Below are 21,709 nucleotides of genomic sequence, written 5' to 3'. Positions count from 1 at the left end.
GAATGCATACATCACAAAGTAGTTTCTCAGAAAGCTTCCATCAAGTTTTTATCTGAAGATATCTCCTCTTTCACCATAGGCCTGAATGTGCTCCCGAATGTCACTTCGTGGATCCGTGTATGACAGAGTTTCCAAACTGCGCAATATAAAAAAATTTTTAATTATGCGAGATGAGTAAATATATCTAACACAAAGCAGTTTCACAGAAATCTTTTTTCCAGTGTTTAGCTGAGGATATTTCCTTTTTCACCATAGCCCTGCCTATATTCCGAATGTCTCTTGGTAGCATTTTCTCCAAAAGGGATTACGGAATCCTCTAGGAGAAGAAGGGGATATTTCTGTGAGTGGAATGCACACGTCACAAAGCAGCTCCTCAGAAAACCTCTCTCCAATTTCCATCTGAAGACGTTTCTTTTCTCACCATAAGCCTCAAAGCGCTCCTGAATATCCCTTTGCAGACTAAACAAAGACAGTGTTATGATACTGCTCAATGTGAAAAGAAGATTAACTGTGTGAGTGGAATTCACCTGACAGAGGGCAGATTCACAGAAAGCTTCCCTCTGCTTTCTCTCTGAGATTATTTCTTTTTCAGGGTATTCTAAAAAGCGTTTAGAAATGTCCTTTCTCAGATTCCACAGAAACAGTGATTTCAATCTGCTCAATCCTAAGAATGATTTAACTCTGTTAGATGAATACAAACATCACAAAAGAGTTCCGCAGAAAGCTTCTCTCCAATTTTCGATGGAAGACATTTCCTTGTTCGACACAGGCCTCCAGTTGCCACTTACTATCCCTTCACAGAACCTTAAAAGACTGAGTTTCAAACTGGGAAATGTAGAGAAAGCTTTAACCCCGTGAAAAGAATGTACATATCAGAGAGCAGTTTCTTCGAGTGCTTCTGTCTGTTTTTTATTGTACGCCATTTCACTTTTTGCCATAGTCTTCAATGTGCTCCAAATATCACTCTTTTGGTTTTGCAGGAACAGTGTTCAAACTGTGCCTTATGAGAAGAAAGTTGTAACTCCCTGAGTGGAATGCACACATCACCAAGCAGTTTCTCAGAAAGTTTCTCTCCAGTTTTTATCTGACTATATTTCCTATTTCACCATAGGCCCGAATGTGATCCCAAATATCCCTTCGTGGATCCATCCACGAGGGAGTTTCCAAGCTGCGTAATGTAAAGAAAACTTCATCTATGTGAGACGAATAAACATAGCAAAAAGCAGATTCACAGAAAGCTTCTTTCCAGTTATTATCTGAAGATATTTTCTTTTTCAACATAGACATTTTTGTGCTCTCGAAGGTCCCTTCATGGAACGGTCCATCACAGTTTCCCAGCTGCATAATGTAAAGAAAGCTTTATCTATGTGAGATGATTACATATATCACAGAGTAGGTTCCTAGAACGCTTCTTTCCAGTTTTTCTCTGGTGCTATTTCCCTTTTCACCATCGGCATCAACATGCTTCCGAATATCACTTGGTACCTATTTTTTCAAAGTGGTTTTCCCGACGCTGTATGAGAAGAGAGTTAAAACACACTGAGTGGAATGCACACGTCACAAAACAGTTCTTCGGAAAGCTTCTCTCCAGTTTCGGACTGAACATATTTCCTTTCACACCACAAGCCTCAAGGTGCTCCCGAATATCCCATCACTCGATAAACAAACACAGGGTTAGAAAATTGCTCAGTGAAAAGGGAGGCTTAACTGAGTGAGAAAAATTAAGACGACCCAGAACAGATTCTCAGAAAGCTTCCTCTGGATTTTACCTGAGGATATTTCTTTCTCCATATTCTTAGGATCATTCCCAAACATCCTTCCTCAGATTCCACAAAAACAGTGAAGTCAAGCTGCTCTATTAAAAGAATGGTTTGACTCTATGAGACCAATACTCACATCGTAAAGCACTTGCTCAGAAAGTTTCTCTGCATGTTTCTTCGGAAGACGTTTCCTTGCTCACCACAAGCCTCTGGGTGTCACTAAATATCCATTCACAGAATCTTCAAAGACAGAGTGTTGAAACTGGGCAACATAGAGTAAGCATTAACACTGTGAAGTGAATGCACATATCAGAGAGCAGATTCTTGGAACGCTTCTTGCTCGATTTTATTTCAGTATATTTCACTATTCTACAGAATTCTCAATGTGCTCCAAAATATCACTTTTTCGGTTTCACAGGAGCGGTGTTCAAACGCTGCCTTGTGAGAAAAGAGGTACAACTCCCTTAGTAGAATGCATACATCACAAAGTAGTTTCTCAGAAAGCTTCTATCCAGTTTTTTCTGAAGATATCTCCTCTTTCACTGTAGGCCTGAATGTGCTCCCGCATGTCCCTTTGTGGATCCATGCGTGACGGAGTTTCCTAACTGCATAATATAAGAAAAGTTTTAACTATGCGAGATGAATAAATATATCTAATACGAAGCAGTTTCACAGAAGTCTTCTTTCCAGTTTTTGTCTGAGGATATTTCCTTTTTCACCATAGCCCTCCCTAAACTCCCAAATGTCTCTTGGTAGCTCTTTCTCCAAAAGGGATTCTGGAATCCTTCAGTAGAAGAAAGGTATATTTCTGTAACTGGAATGCACACATCTCAAAGCAGCTCCTCAGAAAACTTCTCTCCAGTTTTTATCTGAAGATGTTTCCTTTCTCACCATAAGCCTCAACGCGCTGCTGAATATCCATATGCAGACTTAAGAAAAACAGTGTTGTCATACTGCTCAATGAAAAGGGAAGCTTAACTCTGAGCAGAATTCACGAGACACAGAGCAGTTTCACAGAAAGCTTCCATCTGGTTTCTCTCTGAGGTTATTTCTTTTTCAGGATATTCTAAAGATCATTTTAAAATGTCCTTTATCAGATTCCACACAAACAGTGATTTCAAACTGCTCAATCCAAAGAATGATTTAACTCTATGAGATGAATACAAACATCACAAAAGAATTGTGCAGAAATCTTCTCTCCAATTTTCGATGGAAGACATTTCCTTGCTCGACACAGGCTTCTGGTTGCCACTTACTATCCCTTTTGCAGATTCCTCAAAGACAGACTTTCAAACTGGGAAATGGAGAGGAAGCTTTAACCCTGTGAGAAGGATGGACATATCAGAGAACAGTTTCTTCGAGTGATTCTTTCTGGTTTTTATTGGACGACATTTCACTTTTTGCCATAGTCTTCAATGTGCTCCAAATATCACTCTTTTGGTTTTAGAGGAACAGTGTTCAAACTGGGCCTTATGAGAAGAAAGTTATAACTCACTGAGGGGAATGCACATATCACCTAGCAGTTTCTCAGAAAGTTTCTCTCCAGTTTTTTTGTGACTATATTTCCTATTTCACCATAGGTACAAATGTTATCCCAAAAATCCCTTTGTGGATCCATACAAAAGGGAGTTCTCAAGCTGCGTAATGTAAAGAAAGCTTCATCTTTGGGAGATGAATAAACATAGCAAAAAGCAGATTCACACAATGTTTCTTTCCAGTTTTTATCTGAAGATATTTCCCTTTTCACCACTATCCTGAATGTGCTCTCGAAGGTCCCTTTGTGGATCCGTCCATGACAGTTTCCCAGCTGAGTAATATAAAGAAAGCTTTATCTATGTGTGATGATTACAAATATCACAGAGTAGTTTCCTAGAAAGCTTCTTTCCAGTTTTTGTCTGAGGCTATTTCCCTTTTCACCATCAGCATCAACATGCTCCCGAATATCACTTGGTACCTGTTTCTCCAAAAAGGTTTCTCCACGCTGTATGAGAAGAGAGGTATAACACTGTGCGTGGAATGTACAGGTCACAAAGCAGTTCCTCTGAAGCTTCTCTCCATTTTCGGTCTGAACATATTTTCTTTTTCACCGTAAGTCTCAAAGTGCTCCCGAATATCCCATCATAGGCTAAACATACACCGGGTTAGAAAATTGCTCAATGAAAAGAGAGGCTTAACAGAGTGATAAGAATTAAGACGACACAGAGCAGTTTCACAGAAAGCTTTGTTCTGGATTTTACCTGAGGATATTTCTACCTCCATATTCTGAGGATCATTCCCAAATGTCCTTCCTATGATTTCAGAAAAACAGTGATTTCATGCTGCTCAACCCAAAGAAAGGTTTAACTCTATGAGATGAATTCACACATCGCAAAGCAGTTGCACAGAAAGTTTCTCTGCTGGTTTCATCAGAAGACGTTTCCTTGCTCACCACAAGCCTCCGGGCGTCACTAAATATCCCTTCACAGATCCTTCAAAGACAGAGTTTAGAAACTGGGCAACATAGGGTAAGCATTAACTCTGTGAAGTGAATGCACATATCAGAGAGCAGATACTTGGAACGCTTTTTCCTCGATTTTGTTTCAGTATATTTCACTATTCGCCATAGTCCACATTGCACTCTGAAATATCACATTTTTTAAATTATACTTTCAGTTCTAGGGCACATGCACATATCTTGCAGGGTTGTTACATATGTATACTTGTGCCATATTGATGTCCTGCAAGCATCAACTCGTCAGCACCCATCAAATCTTCATTTATATCAACTACCAATGAAATCCCTCCTCCCCTCTCCCCCCATGTTAGGCCCCGATATGTGATGTTCCCCTTCCCGAGTCCAAGTGAGCTCATTGTTCAGTTCCCACCTATGAGTGAGAACATGCGCTGTTTGGTTTTCTGTTCTTGTGATAGTTTGCTATGAATGATGGTTTCCACCTGAATTCATGTCCTTACAAAGGACGCAAACTCATCCTTTTTTATGGCTGCATAATATTCCATGGTGCATATGTGCCATATTTTCTTAATCCAGTCTGTCACAGATGGACATTTGAGTTGATTCAAGTCTTCGCTATTGTGAATAGTAAAGCAATAAACATAAGTGTGCCTGTGTCTTTATAGCAGCATGATTTATAATCCTTTGGGTATATACCCAGTAGTGGGATGGCTGGGTCATATGGTACATCTAGTTCCACATGCTTGAGGAATTGCCATACTGTTTTCCATAATGGTTGAACTAGTTTACAATCCCACCAACAGTGTAAAAGAGTTCCTATTTCTCCACATCCTCTCCAGCACCTGTTGTTTCCTCACTTTTTAATGATTGCCATTCAAACTGGTGTGAGATGGTATCTCATTGTGGTTTTGATTTGCATTTCTCTGATGGCAAGTGATGATGAGCATTTTTTCATGTGTCAATTGGCTGTAAGAATGTCTTTTTTTGAGAAATGTCTCTTCATACCCTTTGACCACTTTTTGATGGGGTTGTTTGTTTTTTTCTCGTAAATTTGTTTGAGTTCTTTGGAGGTTCTGGATATTAGCCCTTTGTCAGATGAGTAGATTGCAAAAATTTTCTCCCATTCTGTAGGTTGCCTGTTCACTCTGATGGTAGTTGCTTTTGCTGTGCAGAAGCTCTTTAGTTTAATCAGATCCCATTTGTCAATTTTGGCTTTTGCTGCCGTTGCTTTTGGTGTTTTAGACATGAAGTCCTTGCCCATGCGTATGTCTTGAATGGTACTACCTAGGTTTTCTTCTAGGGTTTTTATGGTATTAGTTCTAACATTTAAGTCTCTAATCCAACTTGAATTAATTTTCCTATAATGAGTAAGGAAAGGATCCAGTTTCAGCTTTCTACTTATGGCTAGCCAATTTTCCCAGTACCATTTATTAAATAGGGAATCCTTTCCCCATTTCTTGTTTCTCTCAGGTTTGTCAAAGATCAGATGGCTGTAGATGTGTGGCATTATTTCTGAGGACTCTATTCTCTTCCATTGGTCTATATCTCTGTTTTGGTACCAGTACCATGCTGTTTTGGTTACTGTAGCCTTGTAGTATAGTTTGAAGTCAGGTAGCTTGATGCCTCCAGCTTTGTTCTTTTGACTTAGGATTGTCTTGGCAATGCCGGCTCTTTTTTGGTTCCATATGAACTTTAAAGCAGTTTTTTCCAATTCTGTGAAGAAACTCATTGGTAGCTTGATGGGGATGGCATTGAATCTATAAATAACCTTGGGCAGTATGGCCATTTTCACGATATTGATTCTTCCTGTCCATAAGCATGGCATGTTCTTCCATTTGTTTGTGTCCTCTTTTATTTCACTGAGCAGTGGTTTGTAGTTCTCCTTGAAGAGGTCCTTTACATCCCTTGTAAGTAGGATTCCTAGGTATTTTATTCTCTTTGAAGCAATTGTGAATGGAAGTTCATTAGTGATTTGGCTCTCTGTTTGTCTGTTACTGGTGTATAAAAATGCTTGTAATTTTTGCACATTAATTTTGTATCCTGAGACTTTGCTGAAGTTGCTTATCAGCTTAAGGATATTTTGGGCTGAGATGATGGGTTTTTCTAAATATACAATCATGTCATCTGCAAACAGGGACAATTTGACTTCTTCTTTTCCTAACTGAATACCCTTGATTTCTTTCTCTTGCCTGATTGCCCTAGCCAGAACTTCCAACACTATGTTGAATAGGAGTGGAGAGAGAGGGCATCCCTGTCTTGTGCCAGTTTTCAAAGGGAATTTTTCCAGTTTTTGGCCATTCAGTATGATATTGGCTGTGGGTTTGTCATAAATAGCTCTTATTATATTGAGGTACATTCCATCAACTCTGAATTTGTTGAACGTTTTTAGCATGAAGGGCTGTTGAATTTTGTCAAAAGCCTTTTCTGCATCTATTGAGATAATCATGTGGTTCTTGTCTTTGGTTCTGTTTATATGCTGGATTACATTTATTGATTTGTGAATGTTGAACCAGACTTGTATCCCAGGGATGAAGCCCACTTGATCATGGTGGATAAGCTTTTTGATGTGCTGCTGAATCTGGTTTGCCAGTATTTTATTGAAGATTTTTGCATCGATGTTCATCAGGGATATTGGTCTAAAATTTTTTTTGTTGTTGTTGTGTCTCTGCCAGGCTTTGGTATCAGGATGATGTTGGCCTCATAAAATGAACTAGGGAGTACTCCCTCTTTTTCTATTGGTTGGAATAGTTTCAGAAGGAATGGTAGCAGCTCCTCCTTGTACCTCTGGTACAATTCAGCTCAGCTGTGAATCCATCTGGTCCTGAAATTTTTTTGGTTGCTAGGCTATCAATTATTGCCTCAATTTCAGAGCCTGCTATTGGTCTATTTAGGGATTCAAGTTCTTCCCGGTTTAGTCTTGGAAGAGTGTAAGTGTCCAGGAAATTATCCATTTCTTCTAGATTTTTTAGTTGATTTGCGTAGAGGTGTTTAGAGTATTCTCTGATGGTAGTTTGTATTTCTGTGGGGTCGGTGGTGATATCCCCTTCATCATTTTTTTATTGTGTCTATTTGATTCTTTTCTCTTTTCTTCTTTATTAGTCTTGCTAGTGGCATGTCAATTTTGTTGATCTGTTCAAAAAACCAACTCCTGGATTCATTGATTTTTTGGAGGGTTTTTTTTTTTTTTTTTTTGTCTCTATCTCCTTCAGTTCTGCTCTGATCTTAGTTATTTCTTGCCTTCTGCTAGCTTTTCAATGTGTTTGCTCTTGCTTCTCTAGTTCTTTTAATTGTGATGTTAGAGTGTCCATTTTAGATCTTTCCTGCTTTCTCTTGTGGGCATTTAATGCTATAAATTTCCCTCTACACACTGCTTTAAATGTGTCCCAGAGATTCTGGTATGTTGTATCTTTGTTCTCATTGGTTTCAAAGAACATCTTTATTTCTGCCTTCATTTCGTTATATACCCAGTAGTCATTCAGGAGCAAGTTGTTCAGTGTCCATGTAGTTGAGTGGTTTTCATTGAGTTTCTTAGTCCTGAGTTCTAGTTTGATTGCACTGTGGTCTGAGAGACAGTTTGTTATAATTTCTGTTCTTGTATATTTGCTGAGGAGTGCTTTACTTCCAATTATGTGGTCAATTTTGGAATAAGTGCGATGTCATGCTGAGAAGAATGTATATTCTGTTGACTTGGGGTGGAGAGTTCTATAGATGTCTATTAGGTCCACTTGATGCAGAGATGAGTTCAATTCCTGGATATCTTTGTTAACATTCTGTCTCGTTGATCTGTCTAATGTTGACAGTGGAATGTTGAAGTCTCCCATTATTATTGTATGGGAGTCTAAGTCTCTTTGTAAGTCTCTAAGGGCTTGCTTTATGAATCTGGGTGCTCCTGCATTGGGTGCATATATATTTAGGATAGTTGGCTCTTCCTGTTGAATTGATCCCTTTACCATTATGTAATGGCCTTCTTTGTCTCTTTTGATCTGTGATAGTTTAAAGTCTATTTTATCAGAGACTAGGATTGCAAACCCTGCTTTTTTTTTTTTTTTTTTTTCTCCATGTCCTTGGTACATTTTCCTCCATCCCTTTATTTTGAGCCTATGTATGTCTCTGCATGTGAGATGGGTCTCCTGAAGACAGCAGACTGATGGGTCTTGACTCTTTATCCAGTTTGCCATCTGTGTCTTTTAATTGGAGCATTTAGTCCATTTACATTTAAGGTTAATATTGTTATGTGTGAACTTTATCCTGCCATTATTATATCAACTGGTTCTTTTGCTCATTAGTTGATGCAGTTTCTTCCAAGCCTCGATGGTCTTTACATTTTGGCATGTTTTTGCAATGGCTGGTACCGGTTGTTCCTTTCCATGTTTAGGGCTTCCTTTAGGGTCTCTTGTAAGGCAGGCCTGGTGGTGACAAAATCTCTAAGCATTTGCTTATCTGTAAAGGATTTTATTTCTCCTTCACTTATGAAACTTAGTTTGGCTGGATATGAAATTCTGGGTTTAAAATTCTTTTCTTTAAGAATGTTGAATATTGGCCCCCACTCTCTTCTGGCTTGGAGAGTTTCTGCCGAGAGGTCTGCTGTTAGTCTGATGGGCTTCCCTTTGTGGGTAACCCGACCTTTCTCTCTGGCTGCCCTTAAGATTTTTTCCTTCATTTCAACTTTGGTGAATCTGGCAATTATGTGTCTTGGAGTTGCTCCTCTTGAGGAGTATCTTTGTGGCATTCTCTGTATTTCCTGAAGTTGAATGTTGGCCTGCCTTACTAGGTTGGGGAAGTTCTCCTGGATGATATCCTGAAGAGTGTTTTCCAACTTGGTTCCATTTTCCCCCTCACTTTCAGGCACCCCAATCAGACGTAGATTTGGTCTTTTTACAAAATCCCATACTTCTTGCAGGCTTTTTTCATTTCTTTTTCTTCTTTTTTTCTTTTGGTTTCTCTTCTTGCTTCATTTCATTCATTTGATCCTCAGTCGCTGATACCCTTTCTTCCAGTTGATCGAGTCGGTTACTGAAGCTTGTGGATTTGTCATGTATTTCTCATGTCATGGTTTTCATCTCTGTCATTTCTTTTATGACCTTCTCTGCATTAATTATTCTAGCTATCAACTCTTCCCTCTTCTTTCAAGATTTTTAGTTTCTTTGCGCTGAGTACATATTTCCTCCTTTATCTCTGAGAAGTTTGATTGACTGAAGTCTTCTTCTCTCATCTCATCGAAGTCATTCTGTGATCAGCTTTGATCCATTGCTTGCGATGAGCTTCGCTCCTTTGCAGGAGGAGATACGCTCTTATTTTTTTGAATTTCCAGCTTTTCTGCCCTGCTTCTTCACCATCTTCATGGTTTTATCTGCCTCTGGTCTTTGATGATGGTGATGTACTAATGGGGTTTTGGTATAGGTGATCTTCCTGTTTGATAGTTTTCCTTCTAATCTTCAGGACCCTCAGCTGTAGGTCTGTTGAATATTGCTTGAGGTCCACTCCAGACCCTGTTTGCCTGGGTATCAGCAGCAGAGGTTGCAGAAGACAGAATATTGCTGAACAGCGACTGTACCTGTCTGATTCTTATTTTGGAAGCTTCCTCTCAGGGGTGTACTCCACCCTGTGAGGTGTGGGGTGTCAGACTGCCCCTAGTGGGGGATGTCTCCCAGTTAGGCTACTCAGGGTTCAGGGACCCACTTGGGCAGGCAGTATGTCCCTTCTCAGATCTCAACCTCAGTGTTGGGAGTTCCACTGCTCTCTTCAAAGCTGTCAGTCAGAGTCATTTGCGTCTGGGCAGGTTTCTGCTGCTTTTTTTGTTGTTGTTTAGCTGTGCCCTGTCCCCAGAGGTGGAGTCTACAGAGACAGGCAGGTTTAATTGAGCTGCTGTGAGCTCCACCCAGTTCGAGCTTCCCAGTGGCTTTGTTTACCTACTTGAGCCTCAGTAATGGTGGACACCCCTCCCCCAGCCTCTGTGTTGCCTTGCGGTTAGATCTCAGACTGCTGTGCTAGCAATGAAAGAGGCTCCCTGGCCATGGGACCCTCCGGGCCAGGGGTGGGTATAATCTCCTGTTGTGCTCATTTGCTTAAAGCACAGTATTGGGGTGGGAGTTACCTGATTTTCCAGGTGTAGTGTCTCAGTTCCCCTGGCTTGGAAAAGGGATTCCCTTCCCCCTTGCACTTCCCAGGTGAGGTGATGCCTCGCCCTGCTTCAGTTTTCGCTGGTCGGGCTGCAGCAGCTGACCAGCATGGATTGTCTGGCACTCCCTAGTGAGATGACCCAAGTACCTCAGTTGAAAATGCAGAAATCAACGGTCTTCTGTGTAATTCCTTCTGGGATTTGGAGACTGGAGCTGTTCCTATTCGGCCATTTTGCTCCGCTCCTCCGAAATATCATCTTTTTGGTTTCCCAGAACGGTGTAAAAACACTGCCCTGTCAGAAAAGAGGTATAACTCCCTGAGTGGAATGCATACATCAAAAACAGTTTCTCAGAAAGCTTCTATCCTGTTTTTATCTGAAGATATCTCCTTTTTCACCGTAGGCCTGAATGTGCTCCCGAATGTCCCTTCTCGGATCCACCCACGAGGGAATTTCCAAGCTGCATAATGTAAGGAAAGCTTCATGTATGTGAGATGAATAAACATAGCACAAAGCAGATTCACGGGAAGCTTCTTTCCAGTTTTTATGTGAACATATTTCCTTTTTCACCAAATCCTGAATGTGCTCCCAAATGTCCCTTCGTGTATCCCTCCATGACACTTTCCAAGCTGCGTAATGTAAAGAAAGCTTTATCTATGTGAGATGATTACACATATCACAGAGTAGTTACCAAGAATGCTTCTTCCCAGATTTTGTCTGAGGCTATTTCCCTTTCCACCATAAGCATCAACATGCTCCTGAATATCACTTGGTACCTGTTTCTCCAAAAGGGTTTCTGCGACACTGTATGAGAAGAGAGGTATAACACTGTGAGTTCAATGCACACATCACAAAGCAGTTCCTCAGAGAGCTTATCTCCATTTCGGTCTGAACATATTTCCTTTTTCAAAGTAAGCATCAAAGGGCTCCCAAATATACCATCACATGCTTAACATAAACAGGGTTAGAAAACTGCTCAATGAAAAGACAGTCTTAACTGAGCGAGAGGAATTAAGATGACACAGAGCAGTTTCACAGAAAGCTTTCTTCTGCACTTTTCCTGAGTATATTTCTTTCTCCATATTCTAAGGATAGTTCCCAAATGTCCTTCCTCAAATTCCACAAAAACAGTGATTTCAACTGCTCAATCCAAGGTATGATTTAACTCTCTGAGAATAATATACACATCCCAAAGCAGTTGCTCTGAAAGGTTATCTGCAGGTTTCATTGGAAGACATTTCCTTGCTCACCTCAGGTCTCCAGGCTTCACTAAATATACCTTCAGAGATTTTTCAAAGACACAGTTTCGAAACTGGGCAACATAGAGTAACCATTAACTCTGTGAAGTGAATCCACATATCAGAGAGCAGATTCTTGGAATGCTTCTTTCTCGATTTTATTTCAGTATATTTCACTATTCGCCATAGTCCTCAATGCGCTCTGAATTATCACTTTTTCGGTTTCACAGGAACAGTGTTCAAACACTGACTTGTGAGAAAAGAGGTTTAACTCCCTGTGTGGAATGCATACATCACAAAGTAGTTTCTCAGAAAGCTTCTATCCAATTTTTATCTGAAGATATTTCCTCTTTCACCGTAGGCCTGAATGTGCTCCCGAATGTCCCTTCACAGATCGGTGCATTATGGAGTTTCCAAATTGTGCAGTATAAGAAAAGTTTTAACTATGCGAAATGAATAAATATATCTAACACAAAGCAGTTTCACAGAAATCTTCTTTCCAGTTTTTGTCTGAGAACATTTCCTTTTACACCATAGCCCTCCCTATACTCCCGAATGTCCCGAGGTATAACTCCCTGAGTGAAATACACATATGAGAAACGTCCTTCCTCAGATTCCACAAAAACAGTGATTTCTAGCTGTTCAATCCAAAGAATTGTTTAACTCTATGAGACGAATACAGACATCACAAAGCAGTTGCTCAGAAAGATTCTCTGCATGTTTTATCGGAAGACGTTTCCTTGCTCACCATAAGCCTCCGGGCGTCACTAAATATCCCTTCACAGATTCTTCAAAGAGAGAGTTTTGAAACTGGGCAACAAAGAGTAACCATTAACTCTGTGAAGTGAATGCAAATATCAGATAGCAGATTCTTGGAACACTTCTTTCTCGATTTTACTTCAGTATATTTCACTATTCACCACAGTCCACAGAAATCTTCTTTCCAATTTTGTTTGAGGATAATTCCTTTTTCACCATAGCCGTCCCTATACTCCCGAATGTCTCTTGGCAGCTTTTCCTCCAAAAGGGATTCCGGAATCCTCTAGGAGAAGAAAGGTATGTTTCTGTGGGTGGAATGCACACGTCACAAAGCAGCTCCTCAAAAAGATTCTCTCCAGTTTCTATCTGAAGACGTTTCCTTTCTCACCATAGCCCTCAAATCACTCCTGAATATCCCTTCGAAATTTAAACAAAAACAGTGTTATGATACTGCTCAATGGAAAGAGAAACTTAACTGTGTGAGCGGAATTCACGTGACACAGAGCAGTTTCACAGAATGCTTCCTTCTGTATTTTACCTGAGGATATTTCTTTCTCCATGTTCTAAGGATCATTCCCAGATGTCCTTCCTCAGATTTCATAAAAACAGTCATTTCCATCTGCTCAATCCAAAGAATGGTTTAAATCTAGGAGATGAATAGACACATCGCAAAGCAGGTTTTCAGAAAGTTTCTCTGCAGGTTTCATCAGAAGACGTTTCCTTGTTCACCACAAGCCTCCGGGCATCACTAAATATCCCTTCACAGATTCTTCAAAGACAGAATTTCGAAACTGGGTAAGATAGAGTAAGCATAAATTCTGTGAAGTGAATGCACATATCAGAGATCAGATTCTTGGAACACTTCTTTCTCACTTTTATTTCAGTATATTTCACTATTTGCCATAGTCCCCAGTGCGCTCTGAAATATCACTTTTTCCGTTACACAAAAACAGTGTTTAAACACTGCCTTGTGAGAAAAGAGGTAAAACTCCCTGAGCAGAATGCATATATCACAAGTAGTTTCTCAGAAAGCTTCTATCTAGTTTTTATCTGAAGATATTTCCTCTTTCATCGTAGGCCTGAATATGCTCCCAAATGTCCCTTCATGGATCCGTGCATGATGGAGGTTCTAAACTGTGTAATATAAGAAAGGTTTGAACTATGCGAGATGAATAGTTATATGTAACATGAAGCAGTTTCACAGAAATCTTCTTTCCAGGTTTGTCTGAGGATATTTCCTTTTTCACCATAGCTGTCCCTATACTCACGAATGTCTCTTGGTAGCTTTATCTCCAAAAGGGATTATGGAATCCTCTAAGAGAAGAAAGGTGTATTTCTGTGAGTCGAATGCACACGTCACAAAGCAGCTCCTCCGAAAGCTTCTCTCCAGTTTCTTTCTCAAGACGTTTCCTTTCTCACCGTAACCCTCAAATCACTCCTGAATATCCCTTCACAGTCTAAACATAAACGGTGTTATGTTACTGCTCAGTGAAAAGAGAAGCTTAACTGTGTGAGTGGAATTCACGTGACACAGAGCAGTTTCACAGAAAGCTTCCTTCTGGTTTCTCTCTGAGATTATTTTCTTTTTTTCAGGATATTCTATAGAGTATCTTCCAATGTCCTTTCTCAGATTCCAGAGAAACAGTGATTTCAAACTGCTCAATCCAAGGAATGATTTAACTCTTTGAGAAGAATACAAACATCACAAAAGAGTCGTGCAGAAAGCTTCTCTCCAATTTTTGATGGGAGACATTTCCTTGCTCAACACAGGCCTCCAGTTGCCACTTACTATCCCTTCTCAGAACCCTCAAAGGTCAATTTACAAACTGGGAAATGTAGAGTAAGCTTTAACCCTGTGAAAATAATGGGCATGTCAGAGAGCGGTTTCTTCGAGTGCTTCTTTCTGTTTTTTATTTGACGACATTTCACTTTTTGCCATAGTATTCAAACTACTCCGAATATCACTCTTTTGGTTTTACAGGAACAGTGTTCACCGTAAGCCTCAAAGTGCTCCTGAATGTCTGATCACATGCTAAACATACACAGGGTTATAAAAGAACTCAACATAAGGAGAGGCTTAACTAAGCGAGAGGAATTAAGACGACACAGAGTAGTTTGAGAGAAACCTTCCTTCTGTATTTTACCCGAGGATATTTCTTTCTCCATGTTCTAAGGATTGTTCCCAAATGTCCTTCCTCAGATTCCACAAAAAAAAAGTGATTTCAATCTTCTCAATACAAAGAACGGTTTAAATCTAGGAGATGAATATGCACATCGCAAAGCAGTTTCTCAGCAGTTGATTCTGCAAAGAAAGTTACTCTGCAGATTCATCAGAGGATGTTTCCTTGCTCACCACAAGCATCCTGGTGTCACTAAATATCCCTTCACAGATTCTTCAAAGACAGAGTTTCGAAACTGGGCAACATAGAGTAAGCATAAATTCTGTGAAGTGAATGCACGTATCAGCGAGCAGATTCCTGGAATGCATCTTTCTCGATTTTATTTCAGTATATGTCACTATTTGCTCTAGGCCTCAATGTGCTATGAAATATCACTTTTTCAGTTACACAGGAACAGTGTTTAAGCACTGTCTTTTGAGAAAAGTGGTAAAACTCCCTGAACTGAATGCATACATCACAGGTAGTTTCTCAGAAAGCTTCTATCCAGTATTTATCTGAGGATATCTCCTCTTTTACTGCAGGCCTGAATGTGCTCCGAAATGTCCCTTCACGGATTCGTGCATGATGGTTTCCAGACTGCGTAATATAAGAAAGATTTGAACTATGTGAGATGAATAGATATATCTAAAACGAAGCAGTTCCACAGAAGTCTTCTTTCCAGGTTTGTCTGAGGATATTTCCTTTTTCACCATAGCCGTCCCTATACTCCTGATGTTTCTTGGTAGCTTTTTCTCCAAAAGGGATTCCGGAATCCTCTAGGAAAAGAAAGGTATATTTCTGTGAGTGGAATGCATACGTCACAAAGCAGGTCCTCGGAGAGCTTCTCTCCAGTTTTGGTGTGAACATATTTCCTTTTTCACTGTAAGCCTCAAAGTGCTCCCGAATGTCCCATCACACACTAAACATGAACAGGGTTGTAAAACTACTCAACGTAAGGAGAGGCTTAACTATGTGAGGGGAATTAAGACGACACAGAGTAGTTTCACAGAAAGCTTCCTTCTGGATTTTACCTGATGATATTTCTTTCTGCATGTTGTAAGGATCGTTCCCAAGTGTACTTCCTCAGATTCCACAAAAACAGTGATTTGAATCTGTTCAATCCAAAAAAATGGTTTAAATCTATGAGAAGAATACACACATTGCAAAGCAGTTGCTCAGAAAGTTACTCTGTAGGTTTCATCGGAAGATGTTTCCTTGCTCACCACAAGCCTCTGGGGGTCACTAAATATCCCTTCAGGGATTCTTCAAAGACAGAATTTCGAAACTGGGTAACATATAGTAAGTATAAATTCTATTAAGTAAATGCATTTATCAGATAGCAGATTCTTGGAACGTTTATTTCTCGATTTTATTTCAGTATATTTCACTATTTGCCATAGTCCTCCATGCACTCCGAAATATTACCTTTTTGGTTACACAGGAATAGTGTTTAAACACTGCTTTGTGAGAAAAGAGGTGTAACTAACTGACTGAAATGCATAAATCACAAGTAGTTTTTTCAGAAGCTTCTATCCAGTTTTTATCTGAAGATATCTCCTCTTTCACCATAGGCCTGAATGTGGTCCGGAATGTCCCTTCGTGGATTCATGCAAGACAGAGTTTCCACACTGCATAATATAAGAAAGGTTTGAGCTATGAGAGATGAATAGATATATCTAACACGAAGGGTTTCACAGAAATCATCTTTCCAGCATTTGTCTGATGATATTTCCTTTTTCACCATAGCCATCCCTATACTAACGAATGTCTCTTGGTAGCTTTTTTTCCAAAAGGTATACCAGAATCCTCCAGAAGAAGAAAGGTATATTTCTGTGACTGGAATGCACACGTCAAAAAGCAGCTCCTCAGAATGCTTCTCTCCAGTTTCTATCTGAAGACGTTTTCTTTCTCACTGTAACCCTCAAATAGCTCCTGAATATCCCTTCACAGTCTAAACAAAAACAGTGTTATCATACTGCTCAATGAAAAGAGAAGCTTAACTGTGTGAGTGAAATTCATGTGACACAGAGTAGTTTCACAGAAAGCTTCCTTCTGGTTTTTCTCTGAGGTTATTTCCTTTTCAGAATGTTCTAAACAGCATCTCCAAATGTCCTTTCTCAGATTCCACAGAAACAGTGATTTCAAACTTCTCAATCTAAAGAATGATTTAACTCTTTGAGATGAATATAAACATCACAAAAGAGTTGCGCAGAAAGCTTCTCTCCAATTTTCGATGGGAGACATTTCCTTGCTTTACACAGGCCTCCAGTTGCCACTTACTATTCCTTCATAGAACCCTCAGAGACCGACTTTCAAACTGGGAACTGTACAGCAAGCTTTAACCTTGTGAAAAGAATGGGCATGTCAGAGAGCAGTTTCTTCGAGTGCTTCTTTCTGTTTTTATTGGACGACATTTCACTTTTTGCCATAGTCTTCAATGGGCTCCGAATATCACTCTGTTAGTTTTACAGGAACATTGTTCAAACAGTGACTTATGAGAAGAACATTATAACCACCTGAGTGGAATGCACACATCACCAAGCAGTTTCTCAGAAAGCTTCTCTCCACTTTTTATCTGACTCTATTTCCTATTTGACCATAGGCCCGAATGTGATCCCAAATATCCCTTCGTGGGTCCATCCATGCAGGAGTTTCCATGCTGCATAATGTAAAGAAAACTTCATCTATGTGAGAAGAATAAACATGGAAAAAACAGATTCACAAAAACTTTCCAGTTTTTATCTGAAGATATTTCCTTTTTCACCATAGTCCTGAGTGTGCTCCAGAAAGTCCCTTTGTGGATCCGTCCATGTCAGTTTTCACACTGTGTAATGTAAGGAAACCTTTATCTCCGTAAAATGATTACACATATCACAGAGTAGTTTCATAGAAAGCTTCTTTCCACGTTTTGTCTGAGGGTATTTCCCTTTTCATCATCGGCATCAACATGCTCCCGAATATCACTTGGTACCTGTTTCTCCAAAAGGGTTTCCCCGATGCTGTATGAGAAGAGAGGTATAACACTGTGAGTGGAATGCACACGTCACAAAGCAGTTCAATACATCACAAAGTAGTTTCTCAGAAAGCTTCTATCCAGTTTTCATCTGAAAATATCTCCTCTTTTACCGTAGGAATGAATGTGCTCCCGAACGTCCCTTCGCAGAACTGTGCATGACGGAGTTTTCAAACTGCGTAATATAAGGAAAGTTTTAACTCCGTGAGATGAATAAATATATCTAATGCAAAGCATGTTCACTGAAATCTTCTTTCCAGGTTTTGTCTGAGGATGTTTCCTTTTTCACCATAGCTCTCCCTATATACCCGAATATCTCTTGGTAGCTTATTCTCCAAAAGGGATTCCAGAATCCTCTAAGAGGAGAAAGTTATAATTCTGGGAGTGCAATGCACATGTCACCAAGCAGCTCCTCAGAAAGCTTCTCTCCAGTTTCTATCTGAAGACGTGTCCTTTCGCACCATGAGCTTCAAAGCCCTCCAGAATCTCCCTACACAGACTAAACAAAAACAGTGTTATGATACAGCTCAATGAAAAGAGAGGCTTAACTGTGTGAGTGGAATTCGCCTGACACAGAGCAGTTTCACAGAAAGATTCCTTCTGGTTTCTCTCTGAGGTTATTTCTTTTTCAGGATATTCTAAAGAGCGTTTCCAAATGTCCTTTCTCAGATTCCACAGAAACAGTGATTTCAAACTGCTCCATCCAAAGAATGATTTAATGTTATGAGATGAATGCAAACATCACAAAAGAGTTGCTCAGAAAGCTTCTCTCCGATTTTTGATGGAAGACATTTCCTTGCCTCGCACAGGCCTCCAGACGCCACTTACTATCCCTTCGCAGAACCTTTAAAGACTGACTTTCAAACTGGAAAATGTAGAGTAAGCTTTAACCCTGTGAAAACAATGCACACGTCAGAGAGCAATTTCTTCGATTGCTTCTTTCTTTTTTTCATTGGATGATATTTCGGTTTTTTCCATAGTCTTCAATGTGCTCTGAATGTCACTGTTTTGGTTTTACAGGAGCAGTGTTCAAACTGTGCCTTATGAGAAGGAAGTTACAACTCCCTGAGTGGAATTCACACATCACTAAGCAGTTTCTCAGAAAGCTTCCCTCCAGTTTTTATCTGATTATATTTCCTATTTCACCATAGGCCCGAATGTGATACCCAATATCCCTTTGCGAATCCATCCAGGAGGGAGTTTCCAAGCTGCGTAATGTAAAGAAAGCTTCATCTATGTGAGATGAATAAACATAGCAAAACGCAGATTCACAGAAAGCTTCTTTTCTCTTTTTATATGAAGATATTTCCTTTTTCACCATAGTTTGGAATGTTCTCCCAAAGGTCCCTTCGTTGATCCGTCCATGACAGTTTCCAAGGTGCGTAATATAAAGAAAGCTTTATCTATCTGAGATGATTACACATATCACTGAGTGGTTTCCTAGAAAGCTTCTTTCCATTTTTTTTTCTGAGGCTATTTCACTTTTCACCATCGGCATCAACATGCTCCCGAATATCACTTGGTATCTGTTGCTCCAAAGGGTTTCTCCACACTGTATGAGAAGAGAGGTATAACACTGTGAGTGGAATGAACACGTCACAAAGCAGTTCCTCGGAAAGCTTCTCTCCAGTTTCTGGCTGAACATATTTCCTTTTTCACTGTTAGCCTGACAGTGCTCCTGAATATCCCATCACATGCTAAACATATACAGGGCTAGAAGACTGCTCAATGAAAAGAGAGGCTTATCTGAGTGAGAGGAATTAAGACGACACAGAGCAGTTTCACAGAAAGCTTCCTTCTGGATTGTACCTCGGATATTTCTTTCTCCATATTCTAAGGATCGTTCCCAAATGTCCCTCTTCAGATTCCACAAAAACAGTGATTTCAAGCTCTTCAATCCAAAGAATGGTTTAACTCTAGGAGACGAATACACACATCACAAAGCAATTGCTCAGAACGTTTCTCTGCAGGTTTCATCGGAAGACGTTTCCTCGCTCACCACAAGCCTCTGGGCATCACTAAATATCCCTTCACAGATTCTTCAAAGACAGAGTTTCGAAACTGGGCAACATAGAGTAAGCATTAACCCTGTGAAGTGAATGCACACATCAGAGAGCAGATTCTTGGAATGCTTCTTCCTCAATTTTATTTCAGTATATTTCACTATTTGCCATAGTCCTCAATGCGTTCCAAAATATCACATTTTCGGTTTCACAGGAACAGTGTTCAAACACTGCCTTGTGAGAAAAGAGGTATAACACCCTGAGTGGAAAGCATAAATCACAAAGTAGTTTCTCAGAAAGCTTCTATCCAGTTTTTATGAAGATATCTCCTCTTTCACCATATGGCTGAATGTGCTCCCAATGGTCTCTTTGTGGAACTGTGCATGACGGTGTTTCCAAATTACAGAATATAATTAAAGTTTTAATTATGTGAGATGAAAAAATATATCTAACACAAAGCAGTTTCACAGAAATCTTCTTTCCTGTTTTTTTTCTGAGGATATTTCCTTCTTCACCATGGTCGTTGCTATACTCCAGAATATCTCTTGGTAGGTTTTCTCCAAAAGGGATTCCGGAATCCTCTAGAAGAAGAAAGATATATATCTGTGAGTGGAATGCACAAGTCACAAAGCAGCTCCTCAGAAAGCTTCTCTCCAGTTTCTATCTGAAGACGTTTCCTTTCTCACCGTAAGCCTCAAAGTCCTCCAGAATATTCCTACGCAGACTAAACAAAAACAGTGTTATGATACCACTCAATGAAAAAAAGAAGCTTAACTGTGTGAGCGGAATTCAAGTGAGACAGAGCAGTTTCACAGAAAGCTTCCTTCAGGTTTCTCTCCTAGGTTGTTTCTTTTTCAGGATATTCTAAAGAGTGTTTCCAAATATTTTTTCTCTGATTCCCCAGAAACAGTGATTTCAAACTGCTCAAACCAAAGAATTATTTAACTCTATGAGATCAATACCAACATCACAAAAGAGTTGCGCAGAGCTTCTCTCCGATTTTCGATGGAAGATATTTCCTTGCCTCACACAGGCCTTCGGTCACCACTTACTATCTCTTTGCAGAACCCTCAAAGACCGACATTCAAACTGGGAAATGTAGAGTAAGCTTTGACCCTGTGAAAAGAATGCACATGTCAGAGAGCAGTTTCTTCAAGTGCTTCTTTTTTTTTTTTTTTTTTTTTTTGACCACATTCCACTTTTTGCCGTATTCTTCAATGTGCTCTGAATATCACTCTTTTGGTTTCATAGGAACAGTGTTCAAACTGTGCCTTATGAGAAGAAAGTTATAACTCTCTGAGTGGAATGCGCACATCACCAAGTGGTTTCTCAGAATCCTTCTCTCCAGTTTTTATCTGACTACATTTCCTCTTTCAACATAGGCACGAATGTGATCCCAAATATCCCTTCGCAAATCCATCCATGAGGCAGTTTAGAAGCTGCCCAATGTAATGAAAGCTTCATCTATGTGAGATGAATAAACATAGCAAAAAACAGATTCACAGAAAGCTTCTTTACAGTTTTTATCTGAAGATATTTCCTTTTTCACCATAGTCGAGAATGTGCTCCCGATGGTCCCTTCGTGGATTCGTCCATGACTGTTTGCAAGCTGCGTAATGTAAAGAAAGCATTATCTATGTGAGATGATTACACATATCACAGAGTAGTTTCCTAGAAAGCTTCTTTCCAATTTTTCTCTGAGGCTATTTACCTTTTCACCATCACATCAACATGCTCCCAAATACCACTTGGTACCTGTGTCTCCAAAAGGGTTTCCCCGACGCTGTATGAGAAGAGAGGTATAACACTGTGACTGGAATGCAAACGTCTCAAAGCAGTTCCTCGGAAAGCTTCTCTCCATTTTCGGTCTCATCATATTTTCTTTTTCACTGTTAGCCTCAAAGTGCTCCCGAATATCCCATCACACGCCAATCATGCAAATGGCTAGAAAACTGCTCCATGAAAAGAGAGGCTTATCTGAGTGAGTGGAATTAGGACGACACAGAGCAGTTTTACAGAAAGATTTCTTCTGGATTTTAACTGATGATACTTCTTTCTCCATATTCTAAGGATCATTGCCAAATGTCCTTCCTGAGATTCCACAAAAATAGTGATTTCAAGCTGCTCAATCCAAAGAATGGTTTAACTCTATGATACGAATACACACATAACAAAGCAGTTGCACAGAATGTTTCTGTGCAGGTTTC

Source organism: Piliocolobus tephrosceles, chromosome 2, assembly GCF_002776525.5.
Source record: "Piliocolobus tephrosceles isolate RC106 chromosome 2, ASM277652v3, whole genome shotgun sequence".
In the NCBI taxonomy this organism is placed as follows: Eukaryota; Metazoa; Chordata; class Mammalia; order Primates; family Cercopithecidae; genus Piliocolobus; species Piliocolobus tephrosceles.
The sequence above is the reverse complement of the archived record's forward strand: the minus strand, read 5'-3'. Positions refer to the sequence as shown.